General features: G+C 37.1%; 2 pseudogenes across 1 annotated transcript; both read left to right on the top strand.

Annotated features, from left to right (window-relative positions):
- Positions 1-913: 913 nt before the first annotated feature.
- LOC110768990 (G-type lectin S-receptor-like serine/threonine-protein kinase At1g67520) lies at positions 914-6819 on the top strand (annotated as a pseudogene).
- Positions 6820-12268: 5449 nt separating this feature from the next.
- LOC110746356 (G-type lectin S-receptor-like serine/threonine-protein kinase At1g67520) lies at positions 12269-21376 on the top strand (annotated as a pseudogene). The gene is made up of 16 exons (XR_015835238.1): positions 12269-12544; positions 12646-12707; positions 13400-13451; positions 13582-13675; positions 13768-13874; positions 14027-14106; positions 14643-14758; positions 14858-14920; positions 15006-15079; positions 15196-19288; positions 19417-19533; positions 19638-19849; positions 19965-20175; positions 20307-20541; positions 20665-20815; positions 20915-21376. The product of XR_015835238.1 is annotated as a G-type lectin S-receptor-like serine/threonine-protein kinase At1g67520 (transcript).
- The last annotated feature ends 416 nt before the right edge of the window (positions 21377-21792 follow it).

The following is a 21792-nucleotide window of genomic DNA, read 5'->3' as shown; positions in this document are numbered from 1 at the left end:
TCAGGCCTCCTATCTGGCTTGTTTTGCTGTGTCCGATTCTCTCTCATTGTGAGGAGATGGTGATGTACTTGAGCTTTAATGCTCGCATCTGGGGCTTTTTGCCTCTGATTTGGGGCTTTATGCCTCCCTTCCAGTTTTATTCCCCAGATCTCCCCCATTCCAATCCTCTCGGCGTGGTTCCTTGGTTGCCCTTCGATCGGTTCCTGCTTTCCTCCTCTAGGTGTACTGGTGACTTCGGTTCGGGTGGAGATGGAGAATCTCGGGTGGACATTCACTCAGACCCCCTCTCTCCCAGCTCGATCTGGTTCCATCTATTGGCTTCTGCTGTGATACCGCAAAACGAGAAATCTCGTACAACATGGAATTTGTGTAGAGCCACGGCTTTGCTACGGCTCGGGTGCTTGCACCACCTTCTTCCAATCTCATGGTCCTGTTCCTGCTCCCCTTGCCTTGGGCCTGCTAGGATTGTGGTTGGCTTATGGTGGCTGATTTGTGGTGGATTTGTATTTATTTCAAACTTGTTGTTGCTTTGTTCACTGGGCTCTTTTGCCCCTTTTATTTCAGCTTGGTTTGTCTTTTTTAAGTTTGTTTTATCTGGTGATATCATCATCTGGGACAACCTCTTTGTTCCTGCTTACCTGATATTGCAGATTAGTTTAGTTTCTCTGGCTTCCTTACTGGGTTGCCCTGCTTGTTGTACTGTTCCCTCCCCGTTTTGGGTGAGGCTTTGAAATGAAGTTCATCTTCTGACCAAAAAAAAAAAAAGCTGATCAGGAGTTTCAACGCTTCTCTCTCTCTCTCTCTCTCTCTCTCTCTCTCTCTCTCTCTCTGTGTTCACCTAACCTAACCTCCTGTGAGCTCATTGACTCGTTTTTTCTTTCAGGCTTTGGAACATATGGTTTCCAGCTTGAAAATTTGACGGGTTCTAAATATTTAGTTCATTTACAAGGCAAAGTGACGAGGTTCTTTTATTTCTATATCCTTGCCATTTTTTATTTTCTTTGTACACCTTTGTCCAGCAGAAGAGGAGAAAAGACAGAGGCAGCTGGTTGGATGGTGAAGTGCTTCACTATGTTGATCATTTTTGCATCCCTGTGGACTTGTCATGACGCAACAGACACACTGAAACAAGGGGACACTCTCAATTCCACAAGTTCCTTATTTTCATCAGCAGAGAAGTTCACTTTGCGTTTTACTGTAAAAACTATCGACGGCTCAGATTCTAGCTTTCTTTCAATCATGCGCATTAAACGTGAAGCAAACATAGCTTGGATTGCGAACGCAGACTCACCTATTTCATCCTCCTCTTCCCCACTTCTTACCTTGGACACCAATAACACGTTGAAAATTACTCACCAAGGTGGCGATCCTTTTGTCCTGTCCACTGCTCCACAAACTAATGACACTAGTACTAGTGTTGTGGCTACCCTTTTGGATTCGGGCAACTTCGTCCTGCAAGAAGTGAGCTCTGTCAATAGATCAACGATCCGGGTGTTTTGGCAAAGTTTTGATCATCCACTAGACACATTTTTACCAGGCATGAAATTGGGTGTTGACCATATAAATGGCCACATTTGGTCTCTTTTATCGCGTGGATCTGACAACAACTCGCTGTCCCCAGGGCCTTTCAGCCTTGATTGGAACCCAAATGGACACCAATTGAAAATCAAGAAAGATGGGGTGGTTTATTGGACTAGCGGGGTCTTTTCTGATGGGAGATTTGAATTTATTTTGCCTGAGGTGTCCAAGAAGAGGTACAATTTTAGCATTGTTTCAAATCAAAATGAAGACTACCTTACTTACACTAGTAAAAATGATCCAAGTGATGCTGAGCCAGAATGGGTTCTAGAATCCTACGGGGATCTTTCTGACTATGGGGCACACGCTGATGATGATATTAAAGAAGTACTGTACTGTGATGGCTATAACATTGTTGGAGGGTGTGTGAAAAGGGACCGCCCAAGTGATTGTGTTGAGAAATTTGGTGATGACTTTGAGATGAAAAAAGGTTACTTCAAGATCATCAACTCTAGTAGTATAAATGCTTCAAGACCTGCCAGCTGGATTGGTACCGATACTATTATTGACTCTAAGGCCGCTTGTTGGGGAGATTGTGACTGCCTTGGATTCGACATATCATTTCTAAATCAGACTATTGATGCACGATGCGAATTTTGGAGTGTGGACTGTGAGTTCATTGAAGACCTCACTGCCAATACAAGTTTTGTTTTGCAGCCAAAATCATCACCACATTCACCACCTCAGAAAAAGATTGGTTGGTGTCGCTATGTACTAATCTTTCTAATATATTGAGCTTCTCGATTTAGAATATGTATTCTCACTAACTATATCTCTAGATGCAACACCCACACGTAAGTGGTTCTGGATTGGCACTTCTATTGCTGCAGCTCTGGTGGTAATGTGGTTTTGCATCTTGTGCTATCGACTAAGAAGGACAAAACTTATACTTTCAGCAGGTAAATGCTTTGAGCATAATGTGCGCACTTGTTAGCCAAAATTTCAAATCTTTGATCATCGTTGTCCTAACAATTGAAATTTGAACTTTCAAATAGCCAAGATTAAAGGGGCAAAGATTCAGAACGAATTACTTGACTTCATGAAATCTAAGAGACCTACTCATCATGTGAATGGGCTTCAAAATGATGATGGAAACATAAGGCCTCATGATTTAATAGTATTTAGCTATGCATCTGTCTTGGCTGCCACGAAAAACTTCTCAGAAGAAAACAAACCCGTTTATAAGGTAAAATTTAAAATTATAGAAAGTTTTTCTATTTATATTCTGAATAGCCCAGAAATATATATTACGTAGTTCTTTTCTTTTTGAAACAATTACTAATAAATATTATGGATTAACAATTCAGGGAAAATTGGTTACAGGACGAGAAATAGCTGTGAAGAGGCTTTCAAAATGTTCTGCACAGGGCAAATTGGAGTTTAAGAATGAATTGATACTCATATATGAACTTCAACACACAAACCTTGTTCAGCTTTTTGGATTTTGCATCCATGGTGAAGAGTGGATGTTGATATATGAGTACATGCCAAACAGAAGCTTGGACTACTTTTTATTTGGTTGGCAATTAAGGCTCTGAATCACTTTTAGTAAGTTAGTACTTGATTTCTTCTATTCGAATAATTAATCTGACATTTCAAGTTGTTTTCGTTGGTATATTTGGACAGATTCAACCAGATCCATGCTACTTGATTGGAAGAAGCGTTTCAGCATAATAGAAGGAATCGCTCAAGGATTGCTTTACTTGCACAAATACTCCAGAATGAGAGTAATTCACAGAGATTTAAAAGCTAGTAACATATTACTTGATGAAAAGATGAACCCAAAAATTTCTGATTTTGGCATGGCACGAATATTTACAGATAATGAACTTGAAGCAAATACTAATAGGGTTGTTGGAACATAGTAAGTAAACCATACATTCTAAATTTTTATCCCTTTCACCACTTTTATTAGATTGCTAAACTGTAACATCCCGACCCAAATTAAAGGAATAGTGAATTAATTAATTTCAAGATTTATGAATTTACAATTTTGCCCTCAGAGTAGGGGTAATTTGGTCATTTTATTTCCTGAAGGAATTGGGGGCAGAGGGTTGTATTTTTATATAGATCGTACCGAGATGAGTTCGTAGACACGTAGTGGGCTTGAATCGGAGTTGTAACGAAAAAGTTACGATCTAAAAACCCTCAGTGGCATAATCGTAAATAAGTTGAAGTTTGAATTTTGTTAAAAAGACAGAAATGCCCTCATTTCTCTCTCTCTCTCTCCCTGCGCGCAGAACCAGCTCCCATTGGAGCTGTTACTGTTCATCCGAACAGTTTTTGCTTCGCCACCACCTCCACCGACCACCAAATCGCATGATATTAGTACCAAAACGTCAAGCTCACTTCCCTCTTCCTATCCCGACTAATCTCTGCCCCTGGAACCACCGGAGATGGCCGGAAAATGCAAAAATCCGATCGGTTTCGACCCAGTTTTTGAAAGAGTTTTCGCCGGCGATTTCTCCCTCCTCCGGCCACCAAACCGGTCGATTAAGTTAAATAAGCGATTGAAAAATCTGCCGGTTTCGACCTCCGTTTTCAGCCACTTCCGTCGACTTTTTGGGGTATGTCCAAGAACAAAAGTGACTTCAAATTAGGGGTATTACCTAGGGTAGGAGTCTTGGGCCGAGATTCTGAGATTTTTCGGCGATGCGATATCGCTTTGGACACCCACGCGCTGCCAGCGCGTGCGGTGGCGCGTGGGCACTGTAGCAGAGGGGTGTTAAGTCCCAAGTGCGATCCCCTGGTCCTCACAAACGCGTAGGATTTTACGAACCTCAATTTGGATATCGTATGAGTCTCGAACGGATATCGCCTATTACGCATTATCCGGGTTCGACAGGTTGGGACCATTGGATGGTCTTGAATTTATTATATGTTAACCTGGGCATCCTTAGGATTATGTAGGATTCGACGGATCGTGAAACAGAGTCCCGGATACTCCGAAAATGCCCACCCTAGGGCTAGGATTTCAGTAACCGTCTGATCGTGCGATCGGGAGCGATCCGGCCATCCGATCTGGACCAAACTTGTAGGACGTGTATCCTAGACTTTGTGGAACCCATAGGAACTTTTGGATCATAAAATGGGGGTCGTGGGGCCTACGGGCCCGGTTGACCAAATTTGAAAGGTTGTACCCTCGGTTGACCCTAAATCTTCCGAGGTAGTTTACTCTTCGAAAGTACTAGAACGACCCTTTTGGACGAGTCTTGACCGTCACTTGATTTATGTGGGTCTATGAGATTATTTTTATGGTTTTGTGATGGAAATCTTATGCTTTTGAATTTAATAGTTTATTTAAATTCTGTTTATATTTAATAGTGGAATTCTTTATTTTTGTCAAGTAGTTGCAATATATATGGGTTTCGACTTTTTGGAGTGTCTTGAGTTTATATATATAATAGTTGAGAAGGCACTATTTTAGGTATTTCCCCGATTATGGGTTTTATGTTTGAGATTTATTTTGCCCAGGCCCGTCGGAGTTTGCCCAGGCCCCTCGGAGATTTATTGAGTTATTTTGCCCAGGCCCGTCGGAGTTTGTCTAGGCCCCTCGGAGATTTATTGATTTATTTTGCCCAGGCCCCTCGGAGTTTGTCCAGGCCCCTCGGAGATTTATTGATTTATTTTGCCCAGGCCCGTCGGAGTTTGTCCAGGCCCCTCAGAGATTTATTGAGTTATTTTGCCCAGGCCCCTCGGAGTTTGTCCAGGCCCCTTGGAGATTTTATTGATTTATTTTGCCCAGGCCCGTCGGAGTTTGCCCAGGCCCTTCGGAGATTTGTTTTGCCCAGGCCCGTCGGAGTTTGTCCAGGCCCTTCAGATGTCTTTTTAATACGATGCCTTGGGAAAAATTGGATTGAGGAAGGGAATATTACTTTATAATATTTATATAAGGATTACGAACTCCACCATCATACGTACCTCCCCCCTTGGATGATGATACTTGGAAACAGTGGATATGGACACTGGGATATATGGGTATGGTTGTGGGGTTGAACTGATTTTAAAGAAAGAGATTGAGAATGTGTTCATTGTGTTTTGTCGGAATTTGAGTTGTGATAAATCTGAAATGTATAGTTGGTTCTGTTGTAAATAATTGTTTATTATCGGAATTGTGACTGTTGACATGAGAACTACGTGTGGCTTGATCCCTTGCCCAAGGGTACGTAGGCAGCCTGGGGTCTCACCAGGTGCAGCCGCGGAATATTATTGTGTTTAAAAGGTTTGATCGATTCTGTGTATGTGATTGGACTTCTGATGTGGTTTTCGATGTGATTGTTGGATTTGAATCCGGTATAATGATTTTCTATGGTATTTGTAAGGTTGTTGAGGTCATTGATTTCATGGTTTATGTATTACTTGACTTAAGAACATTATGGGTTCTGTTTTGAATTATCTGAAGGCCGGAGGCCTATTATGTGATTGCATGTTGATAACTTGTGCATGCTGGCTGTTGGGATATTAAAATGTGAATTTTGTGCAGGTTGAAATTTTGGGGAAAGCCAAATTTTAGGGGAGACTCTGCCGAAATTTCGGCAGAAAGTCTCGGTTCTTAGTAAGTGGGCCCGGCATCAGTGTGATGTCGAAAATTTCCACAGGATTCGTCTCGGGTTCCGAGGAATTCGGGGCGGGTCCTGTCATAAACGGGCATTATTATATACGTATATGAATATATTTCATTTTCATATGATACAGCGGTTACATGTCTCCCAAGTATGCTATGGAGGGGATATTTTCCATAAAATCCGACGTTTATAGTTTTGGGGTGTTAATGCTTGAAATAATAAGTGGCAGGAGAAATAGTAGCTTCTACAATACTGATCGCGAGCTCAATACAGTAGGATATGTATGTCTTACAAATCAAATTTACGATTAACATTTTCTTTTTTGCGTTGTGATGATATATATATCATGAATTTTTGACAAGCTGAATGAGTGTAATATTTTTTCAGGCATGCGGGGCTAGAGCTATTGGATCCAACACTAAAGGATTCATGTACTGAAGATCAATTGCTAAGATGCATCCATGTTGCTCTGTTATGCGTGGAAGACAATGCAGCTGATCGGCCCACCATGTCAGATGTCATATCTATGTTGACCACTGAAAACATTTCATTGCCTTTACCTACAAGGCCAGCATTCTTCACAAGAAGAAACAATGTTGAGACTGATATAATTAAATGGAAGTCACAACTTATATCAATAAATGGCTTGTCTAATTCCATGATTGCAGGGCGATAGAGGATTCCTCTGTTAGCTAATTGATATATATCCGGGTGCCTAAGTTAAAATTTGCTTCCATAATTGCTATAGTACTTTCATTTTATCTTTTTTTTTTTCTACAACTATGCCTATTCTCTAAAAACAGTACTAGGCTTGAGCCACTTCAGCCCAAAACGTGGTTCCGCTCTTGAACGTACGGCTGTCAAGGTTTGGTACAGCTTTGGATTCTTGGGTGTCTTGATCAATTGAACTGCTGCTGCTGCTTGGGTCGGGTGTCTAGTCATGCTATTACAATTAACCACTCAGCACACCCACAATGCCATCAGTTTAGTGAACACTTGTATTATTGTAGGTGTGTTGGGACGTTGGATGAGTGATGCTATCACACAGATCTACAATAGATATAGGGACAAGGGATTTAGGACCACTTTATTTATTTATTTTTAACCTAATGTATTAACAATAGTTTATATACAAATCGTTATATTCACAATAAGTATGTTATAAATAGCGGTATTCGTATATTAATCGCCACAGGCACATATATAATTATAAATCTAAAAATTTCACATAGGTTCATACGGATGGTTATAGGTACACATAATTAAAACATTAAAATGATGGGAAAATTACTGGCTACATTATATGAAAAGGGCATTTTAGGAATATATAAAAATCTCGAACTTGCTGACTCATCATGTAATATAAGGAAATTTGATGGAGTTGAACATCAAGTGAACATACTTAATGCATTAAGATCATTTAATTTGAAACAAACACAACTTACAATCCGGATCTGGACAATAATAGAAACCGCATGACGAAACTCGTGAATTATTTCATCATACTATAAAAATATATGATTCCCAACAATCTACCTTTTCATATATACAATGGAAATCAAAAGTGAACAGGCCGAAAAGAAAAAAAATAGTTAACTCTCAGCAGGCTTGATGAAACAGAAGGCCGAGGAAAACAGAGAGAAGAGAAGGGTTGGAGACTTTGGTGTGAATTTAATATCAAAGGTTGAAACTTGATATAGGATTGGGTGTGGCTAAACATGTTATGTTTTCCTATTTAGATCAGTGCACTAGATACTAAGTTATATAAGGTTTTGATAAGAGTTTACATTAAGTTGTACCTTGAGGCCCAAACCCTTGTGAAATTAGAAAGGGTTTTGAGGCCTATTAAGGGGTCCTATTTATTTCCTTTTATGCGTGAACCGATCTAGTGGGCTTGAAAGATTAGTCAAGTCGGCCCTCGGTGATGAGTAGAGACGACTTGACCTAGCCCTATATAAGCTTAAGGCCCTGCTCTCATCAGACACGTTCTCTAACCTTATTCTCATCATAAAGAGAGAGCTGAAACAGATTCTGAGAGATAGAAGAAGTCTTGAGCCGTTCATGTTCTTACTGGGATTGCTGCTGCTACGGATTGGATGAATTCATAGGTCGTGTACTCAAGGAAGATGGCTCCAAGTATGTCTTTATGTTTATACGTATTTCAGATTGTGTGAAAGATCTTGAACAATGGCGGAACCAGGAATTTTTGTAGGGTTGGGCTAGTATAATTTTTTTTTTCTCTTATGGGAGATATGTTATATTACTTATTTTTCTTAAAACAATTAAGTTCATTCACATACCAAACAAATATAATGCAAAGAAGTACATAATATATGTAAAACATCAAATTAAACACATTGTCAAACATCAAATTAAACACATATTGCCAAACATCCTAATGAAGTAGAACCCTACGCTCCTTGAGTTTCTCAAAATCTGTGATTATTGAATCTGAATCAATATCCATAGAAAGTTCTTTCTCAATGTAGACAATAAGGGAATCTGTCAAATACTCATCCTCCATCTTGTTGCGAAGTACAGTTTTAATATGTTTCATAGCTGAAAACTTTTGGTTGTTTGTGAATAACTTTCTCAATATGTTGAGATGATTTCATTAAATCATCAGCACATCTTACACAAGTGTTATGTGGTGAAGATTGACCTCCAACATGTTGCAAAAATGCACATTTCTTTCCATCATTCACTCTTTTCCAATTATTGAACCCATCAATAATTAGTGAAGACCTATTTGCTGGATTCTTTTCAAACACAAAGCATGGTAAACAATACGCCTTATCTGTTATAGAAGAATACTCTAACCATGGAAATTGTGAGAACCAAGAATATTGAAATCGACGTCTTTGTTGCCCGAACAAAGTCCTTGGATACTCAAAAAGTTTAGGTTGATAAGGCCCTAATTTGATATAAGCCCTTCGAATCTCGTCACACTGATTAATGGGGTGTTCACAGATTGGAATACGTTTCCCTGGATCTCGCTCTAATGAACTAGTGTCAAACTGAATTGAAGTATCAACATTAGATGCAGAAGGTGTGTTCTCAGTATCAACGTTAGATGCAGAAGGTGTATTCTCATTATCATTACCACTTTTTCTAAAGAATGAATGAATAGTCTTTCCTCTCTTCGCTAGTCTATTATCATCATGTGGCATTATATCCTAACAAAAAAATATCATACACCAACAATCATATATATATATTCTTACAGTGAGAACCAAAAATACATATATAATCAATAAATATAAACAATAACAATTTACTCTATGAAATAGAACATTTATAAATTGAAATCTTGAATATATAATTATTGTTGTCTCTTTTCTTGTTGCTCTAAGAATCTCCAAAATTTAATGTTCAAACCTTAAAATTTAACAATAACAATTCAAATTTAGAATTAAATAAGAAGAAAGAGATAAACCTACCAAAATATTGAAGAACCCACTGAATGGTTTTGAAAAGGAAGATAGCATATGTTTCAGTGTACTTTTATCTTTTACTTTGTTTCGAAGCCTTCTTCTTTTTGGGGTTATTGTTGTGCCTGTGGTGATTTTTTTTACTATTTCGAATCTCTTGTTTTTTTTTAAGGGTTGAATGATATGCTATTATGTTATTGTTGTTGTTGCCCTAATTGAATAATCCATTGAATAGCATGTGGGCCTTATTTTAATGATATACTATTATATTCCTTTCCTTTTTTAAAAAAAGAGTGCTGCTATTTCCATCCCCCAGTCCTATTTCCCCACCCACCTTATCTTCCCACCCACCATGTAAATTTGAAAAAACATAATCCTATTTTTACACCCACTATTATTCCTAAAATACCCTTTAATTATTATTAATTCAAGCAAATTCCCCTTACTTTCATTCAAAGCATGCTTCAAACCTTCAACCCCTGTCAATCAAAACATGTGGGATCCTCTGTAAAGTATTATTAAAAATTAAAAAAATTAAAAAAAATCGCTCTCAATGTTCATCGTCTCTCCACCGAACTAAAACAATAACGGAGAGAAATGCCAGAATTAGAAAGAAGACGAAGAGCAAACTGAGCAAATGGAACAGAAAGTGTGTGCCCTTGGGTTTAGAAACTGAGGAGAAATCTGATGGAATTGGATTGGACCCAGCTGGAAATTTTGAAGCTTTATTGGAATTTTGATTTGGGTTTGGTCGGGATGAGGGAGAGAGGGAGGGGTTGGGGTTTGACAAGAATGAAGGAGAATAGGTGTTTTTTTAAATCTAAAGTCCTTAAAAGTCATTTTACAAATGGATAAATTTGTTTTTAAATTTTGAAGATAAGGTGGGTGGGAAAATAGGACAGGTGGGTGGAAATAGTAGCACTCTAAAAAAATATTGTTGTAAAAGTGTTTTTGTCTTACTTTACTCTTTTGTGTGGGCTGAGAAAAGCGAAAGTATTGTTTTGTGTTAATGGGCTAACATTGAATTATAGTAGTTTGTTCATACATTAAAGCTTAAACAGAAAATTTTGCCCCAAGCTACAGCCCATGTGAGCCCCTTGCTAGTTCCACCCTTGATCTTGAACATGTATTAAAGAAATCTAACAAAACAAAATCATAATTTATAAACATGATAAGATAAATAAATCATTGAAGTCTTTTCGTTTCCAACTATATGTTTTTGGCATTAATGGATAATAAGAAATAAAAATAAAAAATATAGTATTTTACAAAGTCAACTTTTATTGTTCTATACAACAATAACGAGGAAATTAAGCCAAGCCGGCTGGGAGGAGACCCCCATGCATGACCCAAATTGAGTCAACGACCCTTGCCGAGAGCAACATGCCAACAGCAGAGCAGTACCATATGATATGAGCTAGCTAGCTGCAGGATAATTTTGTAGCCTAACATGAGAAACTAGAATGAAGTGTCGCATAAAATAAATTTGAGTCTCATTAAGCCTGATATTCAGATCGTTAGATCACAATTGTAGCCACTTTTATGTCCAAATCGATCAATTCTTCCTCCGCCGATGCGTGCGTCGAGAGAACTCAATCAGGTTAATATATTCCTATTTCTTGTCTTCATTTCTTCATGATCACTTTCATATATTTGCATGATTTCACATTTTCAATTACCTGAGCATATATATAAAAGTAGAGAGTTGTTTGGTGAACATATCAATAAATTAATATGGCCAGTTCTTTGTTACTTACAGCAGGATAGATAGAATTAAGAACCAGGGGCGGCCCTGGGGTGGCGCAAGTGGTGCCACCGCACAGGGCCCCCGATTCTTGAGGGCACCGAAAAAAAATTTCTTTATATTATATATATATTATTATTATAAGAAATGTATATATACTATAGCATGCTAATTGTTTGCATAAAAGCGTATGTGGTCGAGTTGGCTTTCTAGCGCGCCTCTACTTAACAGAGCCACCTTTAAAAAAAGGGAAACATCGAAGGTAACCACCAAACGGAGTATATATATCCCCCAAAGACTTTATACTCCTCCCCTATAGTTCTTAGAAAGAAAAAAAAGTTTTCTTCTCTAAGAAAAGTACTTTCTTCATTCAAAACAAAACAAAAAAAGCTTCATGACTTCTTCTTTCTCTTAAACTATGATTTTCTAGTAAATAATCATCATCATTCATCAATCTCTCTTGGTTCTTTTTTCAATCCTTTGAAATTTTTTGTTATTATTTCAATTTCAAGAATTTCAACACTAAAAAGAGAAAACCCTAATTCCTAAATTCATAAAGACCACTCAAAATCAAATAGGCATATTCAAATCTCAATTCAAATTCAGGTATGTATCTAAATTTCAATCTATATATTACATGACTTATTTTATTAAATTATTATCATGTTGATGATTGGTTATATGAGAACATAGTTTTTAGAAATTATATATATACTAAAACTGAATAAAAGTTACTGTTCTTAGACTATTCATTTTAACAGTAAAATGCCGTTTGTGCCCCTGCTATATTATATTATATATATACTAAAACTGATCAGAAGTCTCACTGTTCCTAGACTGTTCATAGACTGTAGCTTAGGAATAGTGAATTATCGATTTTGCCCTTTACTTAATTCTTCCTTATGTTCCCTTTTTGCCCCTTCCCATTCGCATCTCTTTCAATTCGAACATTTCGTTCGCTCTCAGCTTTCCAGTCCGTTTCGAACCAGTTGGTTGGGCTGGTTGGGGGCAGCCATGGAAGATCAAAGTTCACTGTTCTGCATGCGTGTGGGGCCGTCGATTTTCGTTTGGGGAGGCGCGCTGCAAATCCAGCCGCCCTCTTGGTCCTTATCTCATCGGTTTTCCTCTCAGATGTTGCGTTCGTGTGTTGCCGTTCCAGCTGCGCTTCATCCTTCTTCTCATCACACGGGTTTAGCTCAGACGATTTCTGGGTTTCGTAAAAAAAGGTTGGTTTTAACGTTCTTTTGGTTTTCTAGGTTGGTTTATTCATTTGTCATGTCGAAAATTGAGAAGTAAATCAGAAATTGAGTTTGGTTCGTTGGTACAGGGAGGAAGATCTAAGGAAAAAGAACTGGAGTAATCAATATGAGAACCCCCAGTCAGCTCATGGTAATTGATATCTGTGTGGCTGATATTCTGTTTGCGTGTGGTTATACACTCCTGCTTTATTTATTTATTTATATTTATGACTCTTGATCAGAATTATAATTCTAATAGATGTTATAGACAAGATCAGAATTATGATTCCTTAACCAAAAAATTATTAAGCAGGCAAGATCTCTCTGTCTCTCTCTATTTGAGCATGTGGATAATGAACCCTAGGAGCTTAATATATGTTTGCATCTAAAAGGAAATATGATTGGGAGCTGATATTCTGAACTAATCAACCAGTCTCTCAACTGGAAGGTAAAGATGGTTGGTTCAATATAAGATCATTCAAACAAAAAATCTGATTTAACACTGTATAAAATATGTAGAAACCTACTTACCCTCCGTTTGTTTGCTAAGAAAATGCAAGAAAAAAATAGAAAATTTCATCTTTTTAAACATTTTACTATTGTTTTGTGGGTAGGAGTTCAATAATTATGCTTATAAGAGCGTTTGAGGTCACCCACTTAATAACATTAGTACTTTTTATTGAAATCACTTGGGTTTCTGTGGAAACTCAAGGACATAAAGGCAAAAGTTTGAGTCTTTGTTCTATAATTATGTTGGATTGAAAATTTGGTGCCTTTGTTCTTTCTTGCATGTGCTTGGAATAACAATGAAAATTTCCTTTCATTGTTTTTTGGTTGTTGAAGGGTTTGAGCATGAGGAAAAAGGTGATTTTGCAACCTCACCAAAGCATTTCAGGTAAGAACCATATCCTTGAATTGCCCTTTTGGACCAAAATTAAGCCTTTTTGTGTGATGGTTTATCATATGATTGGGTTCTATGTTTGAGCTTATGGATTGGTTCATGGTGGATTTGAATTGGCACACAGAGTTGCTTGGGTGAAGCTGATGACTGTGTGCATTGCAGGACCACAACAAAATGGTGCAATTACATCTATTCGTGGACTTTGAAATAGAAACAAGGTTTACATCTTTTAATCACCTCCACTGTATTTCAATTTCTTTCCCTTTTATTAATTTTGATTGTATTTCTCTCCTGTGATGGGATTGAACAGGCTTTTGAATTGGTAATGGCAGCTGACTGTTTGTGCTTGAATAAAGGCTTGCCATTGCCCTTGCTACTGTTGTGGGACAGAGCCAGTGTATATGTACAGAAGTTGCGGTATACAATGTTCTCTCTCCCTCTATTTAATTTAATTTTTTTTTTCTTTTAATAGAATTTCGTCAAATATTTTGGTTCTGGATTTTTTGTGTTGAAGAAATTTACAATAAAGGTATTTTATGATGTTCCGTGTTCGTAAATATCTTTTGTAGAACAACACAGAATGTTGACTGACTTTGAAGGTGCTACAAGAAAAAACGAAGTAGGGTTCCGCATTTGGACTAGCAAAGAGGTTTGTCAATCGTTTTCTCATCCTCAATTTTTTTTTTTCAATAAGTTGATTACATCTCAGCCCTAAATTCACTGTTTTTTATTTCTGTTTAATTTAATGAGACAATTTCTGTTACAGAATTCTAAATTATGCATTTTTTTCCATGTTAGGGTACTGGGATGCTAGGGAGTTCTTTTTATTCTCTTTTCCACTGCATATTATAACTTAGATGGGTATGCTTCAAGAAGGTTGGTTTTATTCTTGAAGAATACCCATTTGGTTTTAGACATAGTTTATTTAGTTAAATATATGGCTACTGGTGAAATGGATTAGCCAAATATTGCATATGTAATATGCATACAAATTCTTAGTATTGTTGTAAACAGTCAGTTTAAGTGGAAGATTGTTGTATGAAATTTGGTAAACAAATATCTAGAAATTATCTTCACAGTTTCTTAGGTTCCATTTAATTTGGTATTTGTTTTTGTGTGATATATTTCTCTTAGGGCATGTCAAATGGTAAAGCTGCAATTAACAGTGTCTTTTTTGTGTTGCAGTTCCACCAGTACCAGGTTGTTGGGAGGAAGCTCCCTACGGCATCTGATGAGCACCCCAAGATTTACCGAATGAAGCTCGGGGCCACCAATGAGGTTCGCGCCAAGTCCAAGTTCTGGTATAATCCTTAGCCTTAGCTCGGCTTTTGTGATCCCAAATATTCATTGGTGAATTTTGGGTTAAACTTAATATTGTTGATTGATTTGTTTGGATTAAGTATTTCCTGAGGAAGCTGAAGAAGGTCAAGAAGAGCAATGGCCAAGTGCTTGCCCTTAATGAGGTTTGTTCTCTCAGCCGTTTATACTTTATTTTTTCTAATTAATAAATTTGTACCCATTTTGATTATTTGTCAGTGTCTAATGTAGTCAATGTTGTTTTGCGGTGGGGAAGTGGTTCCTCCTCAACTCTCCTCCTGGCGAAATCCAATTTGTTGCCAAAGGTCTCCACCTTTGACCCCAAAGCGTCACTATTTTATCAAATTTATTTCGCTTTTTTCTAATTTTGTTTTGATCATTTGAATCGTATTTTGTATTTGATGTTTGGCTTTGGTGGCAGATGTGAAGGAGGCTGCGTCAAAGGCACCCCCTCGAAATGACCGGTCGAATTGGAGACGTATGTTTTCTTTTCTTTTTTTCTGTTTTTTTTCCCTTCAAAATTGAAGCCTCCACTTTGCTGAATAAAGGCTCCTCTTGGATTTAGTGTTTCGTTTTGATGAATTTTGGGCTCTCACATGTACGTCTGCGAAATTGCAAACCTTTCTTTTGTATTGGGGTTCCAATTTTCCAAAATCAGTTCTCCCTAAGGTGATAAGTTTTTTCTCTCTTTTTTAATTTTTACTCTGATGTCTCTGTCCAAAACAATTTTTTTTTCATAGTACGTTTTGTGCAATGTACAGATATATTATAGGAATGAATCTGTCTTTTCAACAAACAGCAAGAGTTACATATTATGCGAGTACTTTACTCCACCAGTTTTAGATTGAATTTATTTTTTTATAACATATATCCTTTTAAACTCAACATTTAATTTTGAATTTTCCCATGAAAATGACACAATTTTTGGTACAATTTTCTTCCGATAATTGGAGTAGGCAAGTAGCAAAGGATAAACTATCAAAATAGCTCGGTTTAATATATGCTAGGAATGTCTCATTGGTCAAGTGTCAATAAAATCTTTGTTTTTGTTCTCAATTACTGTTTACACCATGCTTGAACCCAAAGTATAAGATGCGATGATAATTGAAATGCCTAGAGACCAATCCTGCTTCTGATATTTTATTTTCAACTGATTTGCTTAGGAAAAAAGGCATAATTTCATTGCTCACTGTTTACACCATGCTTGAACCCGAAGTATAAGATGTGATGATAATTGAAATGCCTAGAGACCAATCCTGCTTCTGATATTTTATTTTCAACTGATTTGCTTAGGAAAAAAGACATTTTATTTTCAACTGATATTTTATCTTAAAGGTTGTGTCTAATTTCTCAAAGTTATTTTGTCCCAATTCTACACTCTGCTAGAAGTGCAGCCTGTGACCATGAAAACCACTGTAACAATCGACAAATTGTTAAATTCCCCTTTTGATTTTTCTGATATTATGAAATTGCTTCCATCCTTTTTGAAGGCTAAATGATTTTGTTATAATATTTGTGTATGCTTTTGGAAGAGAGACTTTTGTCAACTGCAATCTCCTGATTCCTAGATTTTGCCAAACCTTTAGTAAAACTTAATGATTGCAGTTAATTATATCTCTTATTTAATGTGTTTCATCCACTTTGTTATGTTTCTATTTTGAAAGATGCTTATCCTATATTTTTGTTGTTGTGGATTTTCTGTTTTTGCAAGATGTTAACCGCGTACGAGAGAGTCAAGAAGAGGCTGTGAGTAGGAGGTTCTATGTAGGCTAGACAAGGTTGAAAATGGTTTTTTTTTTCTTTTTCCTGTTTTCGTTCGAAACTTTTTATTCACTTATTCTCCCTGAATTTTATGTTCAAAGTAGTTAAATTTTCGTCCAAAATAGTTTATTTGTATTTCTTGATTTGAATGAAAGTTTGGTATTTCATCCTTCTTTTCGGGTTTCTTTCATTTCATACTGTCTTTGTATTTTCCTTTTCGTAGTAAACTCTTATATCACAATTCCTGCATATATCATGATTTCAATTTTGATTGCTGCTTGGTGTATTAAAATATTGATGATATTTTAATAAACATGACAAGCAACATATAAAACATGTTATTAGTCTTTATTTTGTAACTTAAACTTGCTACATATTTTCACAACTTTGTAGACATTTTAGACGGTTTTAAAACCCGCAGCATCGCGCGGGCAACTTTGCTAGTATTTATCTATTTCTTGTTGGGGTTTTCTTCCAGGTTATAGGGTTTTGGAATTTTTCTTTGTAATCTAAACATGCCACCTATTAGAAAATACGTTTCTGGATATACAAAACGACTTAGTTAGTCATTACATGTTTATTGATGGTGACTTTTAGTTCTAAAAAAAAATTGTTTATGACATTAAGTTATGGCAAATTTTTATTTATAGTATTTTTCGTATTAGATTATGTGAGGCCCCCATTTAAATTTCGCACAGGGCCCTCAAAATCTCAGGGACGGCCCTGTTAAGAACAATGTAGATACAAACAAGCCGCCTTGATTCAAATTTCACATATTAGGCGACAAAATATTATGCTTACAGCTAAAACAAAGCTATAATTTATTAATTATAATACCCTCATATATTTTTATGTTGTTGAAATCGTGGGATGGGTCATTGACTCGTTAGGCCATGCATAGGGTCTCCTCCCTCCAAGCCGGCTTGGGTTTCCTTGGTATTGGGGTGAATTACCTACGTACAAGTTGAGTTTTCAATCCTGCATATATTTTATATATGTTCAAGCCAAGACATAGCCCGACAACGAAAAACACTTCAATTTTTATCATGTTTTTAAATCATGATTCTGTTTAGCACCAACCAAATTGATCGTGGACTCTCAAGTTTTTCAATCCTTAACACTAATTCACTCCAACCCTTCTGTCTCTGTTTCTCCCTCTCTCTTCCCAACTATTCTGTGAGATCATTGCAGTTTCATGAAGTAAGCTGAGACTTGAGAGGTATTTTTCTCAGCCTATAATTATCTATCTAACTTTCACTTTGAATGGATCTAACTTTCAAGAAATTTTCGTATTGCCTGGTTCTTTTTGTTTTTTGTGGTTTTAAAACATATCATTGATGGGTAATTTTTTAAATACTTAATGAACTAGTGAAAGAGATTTTCTTGGTGTTTTGCATTTTGGGTCAAGAGAAGACTTTATTAGCCGTAAACATAATTAAAGAGGCAAAATACAGAGGAAGAAAGACTAGTTGTCATGATCATCTAGAGAAGGTAAGTACTGTTGGCCTTGTGATCATTCAAGACTTCAGGCTTGATGATGAAGCACACAATTATCTTGATCATTTTTGCAACTTTGTGGACTTGCCATGATGCAATAGACACACTGAAACCAGGGGACACTCTCAATTCCACAAGTTCCTTGGAATCAGCATTAGGCAAGTTCACTTTGAAATTCATTACAAAACCTGTCGGCAATTCTGAAATGAGCTTTCTTGCTATCCTGCGCATCAAAACTGAAGCAAACAAAGCATGGATTGCGAACCCACACTCACCTGTTTTACCCTCTTCATCCCCAATTCTTACCTTGGACTTCAATAACACATTGAAAATTACTCACCAAAATGGACAGCCTTTTATCCTTTCTGCTCCAAACACTACTAGTAGTACTAGTGTTGTGGCTACCCTTTTGGATTCCGGCAATTTTGTCCTTCAAGAAGTGAGCCCTGTCAACGGATCCACGATCCGAATTTTGTGGCAAAGTTTTGATTATCCAATGGACACATTTTTACCAGGCATGAAATTGGGTGTTGACCATATAAATGAGCACGTTTGGTCTCTTTTATCATGGGGGTCTAGAGACAACCCTGTGTCGTCGGGGCCTTTCAGCCTTGATTGGGATACCAATGCACACCAATTGAAAATTAAGAAAAGTGGGGTTATTTATTGGACTAGCGGGGTCTTTGCAGATGGGAGATTTGAATATATTTTGCCTGATGTATCCAAGCAGAGGTACAATTTTAGCATCGTTTCGAATCAAAACGAAGACTACCTCACTTATACTAGTCTAGATGATCCAAATGATCCTGAGCCAGAATGGGTGCTATACACCAGAGGTGCACTTTATGAGTATGGTGCCCAAGTTGATATTATACGAGCACAAAACTGTGATGGCTATAACACTGTCGGAGGGTGCGTGAGAAGGGACCGCCCAAGCGATTGTGTTGGGAAATTAGGTGATGATTTTGAGATTAAAAAAGGTTACTTCAAGATCATCAACTCTGCTAATGCTTCGAGACCTGCGAACTGGATTGGTACTGGTACCGAAGATTGTAAAGTTACTTGTTGGCAAAACTGTGACTGCCTTGGATTCGACTTTCCATTTGGAAATCAGACTACTGGTGCAGGATGCCGATTTTGGAGTGTGGACTGTGCATTCATTGAAGACCTCAGTACTGCAACTTATAGTTTTGTTGTGCCAAACTCAGTAACGCTGCCACCAAAATCACCAGATTCACCACCTCGCGGAAAGATTAGTAAGTCAAGCTTTTTACTAATCTTATTAATCTTATTAATTAATCAGCTAGACTTGTTTAACTACCACATCAATAAGCTAATACAAGCTTAACTTACTATATAGAAAATTAATTAAATTTTTTCCTAGATGCAACAGATAAGGGGTTATGGATTGGCACTTCTATTGCCGCTCTACTGGTAATTGGGTTTTGCATTTGCATATTGTGCTATCGACTAAGAGGAACAAAATTTATGCTTTCAGCAGGTAAATTCCTTAAGCATAATGAGAGCAGTTGTTAGAAAATTTCACTTCTTCGATTATTATTGTGCCAAATTGAAGTTTTAACCTTTCAATACCAATTTAAATAGGCAAGAACGGAACAAAGATTCAGAAAAAATTGCTTAAGTTCATGAAATCTGAAAGACCTACTGATCATGTTATTGCGACAGAAAATGATCATGGAAACATTATTAGACACCCTGATTTAAGCATATTTACCTACGAATCTGTCTTGGCTGCCACAAGCAACTTCTCTGAAGCAAACAAGCTCGGCCAAGGGGGCTTTGGTCCTGTTTATAAGGTAAGTCTCTAAATAATATAAAGTGTACATGTTTTCTGTCAAAGGGATATATATATAAAATAGTTTTTTTCTTTTTTGGAATAACTGAGAAATATTTTATGGATTATAAATTCAGGGGAAATTGGCAACAGGACGATAAGTAGCTGTGAAGAGGCTTTCAAAATGTTCAGGACAAGGCACGGTGGAGTTTAAGAATGAATTGATACTTATATATGAACTCGAACATACGAACCTAGTTCAGCTATTTGGATTTTGCATTCATGAAGAAGAGAAGATGTTGATATTTGAGTACATGCAAAACAAAAGCTTGGACTACTTTTTGTTTGGTTGGGAACTCAAGCTACTTTAATCTTAGCACATTTCATTTTCTCAATTAATTGTGTTAATATTATTCTCTAACCTTTGAAAATACAAAAATTACTAATAAGACTCTCACTTGAATCTCTATGTTGGACAGATTCCATTAGATGTCTGCAACTAGATTGGAAGAAGCGTTTTGGTATAATTGAAGGAATCACTCAAGGAATGCTTTACTTGCACAAATACTCGCGAACGAAAGTAATTCATAGAGATCTAAAAGCTAGTAACATATTACTTGACGAAAATATGAACCCCAAAATTGCAGATTTTGGAATGGCAAGGATTTTCACCCAGGAACTAGAAGCAAATACTGTGAGGGTTGTTGGGACTCGGTAAGGAAACACTACAATACATACATGCTTTTTTATCACGTGTACTTTTTCCTTTGCTTGCAAACATGCATTTATGTATATAGATGTACTAAAGAAAGTTTTTTTCTCTCTCATTTTGTAAAGTGGTTATATGCCCCCCGAGTACATCATGGGGGGAAATTTCTCCACAAAATCTGATGCCTACAGTTATGGAGTGTTAATGCTTGAAATTATAAGTGGGAGGAAAAACAACAGCTTCTACAATGAAGATCGCGTGCTCAACTTAGTAGGACATGTATGTCAAAGAAATCGCTGCAGACTGCAGTTACCATTATGTTTTTTTCTTTTCATGCTTTTTAGGTGTGTGATTCAATAATTTTAATGCTTTCTGCAGACATGGGAGTTATGGAAAGAAGATAGAGGGGTAGAAATAATGGATCCAACACTAGTTGAAACATGTATTAGTCAATTGTTAAGATGCCTCCAAGTCGGTCTACTATGCGTGGAGGAAAATGCAGCCATTCGCCCTACCATGTCAGATGTTAACTTATATCTATGTTGACAAATGAAAGCATGCGGTTACCTCGACCAACAAAGCCAGCAGTTTACACAGAAAGAAATGCAGCCACTGCTGGTATAGATAGAAGGGCACCGCCAATTATATCAATAAATGATTTGTCCAATACAGATTTGGAAGGACGTTAAAGGTCTTGATGACGTTGGCTGTGCAAAACATTATACTTCAAATAAGCTTATTATGGCAAGCAAAAAAATGTACTTTTTTTTTTGTTCGGGGGCGAGGTGATTTCCTCCGATATGTGTTATATGAAATACTTCACTAATATTTGGGAGTAACTTCTAAACTTAATAATTACCAATTTAGTCATATTTTTTCTTTAAATTAAACGTCTCGTGTTGAATATATATATATATAGCTAGGAGGTCGGATCCACGTCAAATCTATATTTCCATTGCAAGAACGAGATCATCCTCATCATGTTTCCATTTCGCAACGGGATCCTCTTTAGCGGCATGTCTATACGTCCTCAAAGCTCTGTGACTGGAACTGGTATACGTCCTCAAAGCCCTAAGACGGGTTTAGAGAGTGAATCTTATATAAGGTAGTTGATTTCTGCTGGTAATTAGTGCAAGATACAATTAGAAAACAAATATGAGGCCTTGCACTTGCATTTAGAGGAAAACAAATTTTTGAACCCTTGGAGTTATGTACCATTGGGCCGGCCTTGCATCTTTATTACAATTGAGGAGGTC

Source organism: Prunus avium, chromosome 4, assembly GCF_965620075.1.
Source record: "Prunus avium chromosome 4, drPruAviu1.hap1.1, whole genome shotgun sequence".
Lineage (NCBI taxonomy): Eukaryota > Viridiplantae > Streptophyta > Magnoliopsida > Rosales > Rosaceae > Prunus > Prunus avium.
Note: the sequence above shows the minus strand (reverse complement) of the source record. Positions and strands in the feature narration are given on the sequence as shown.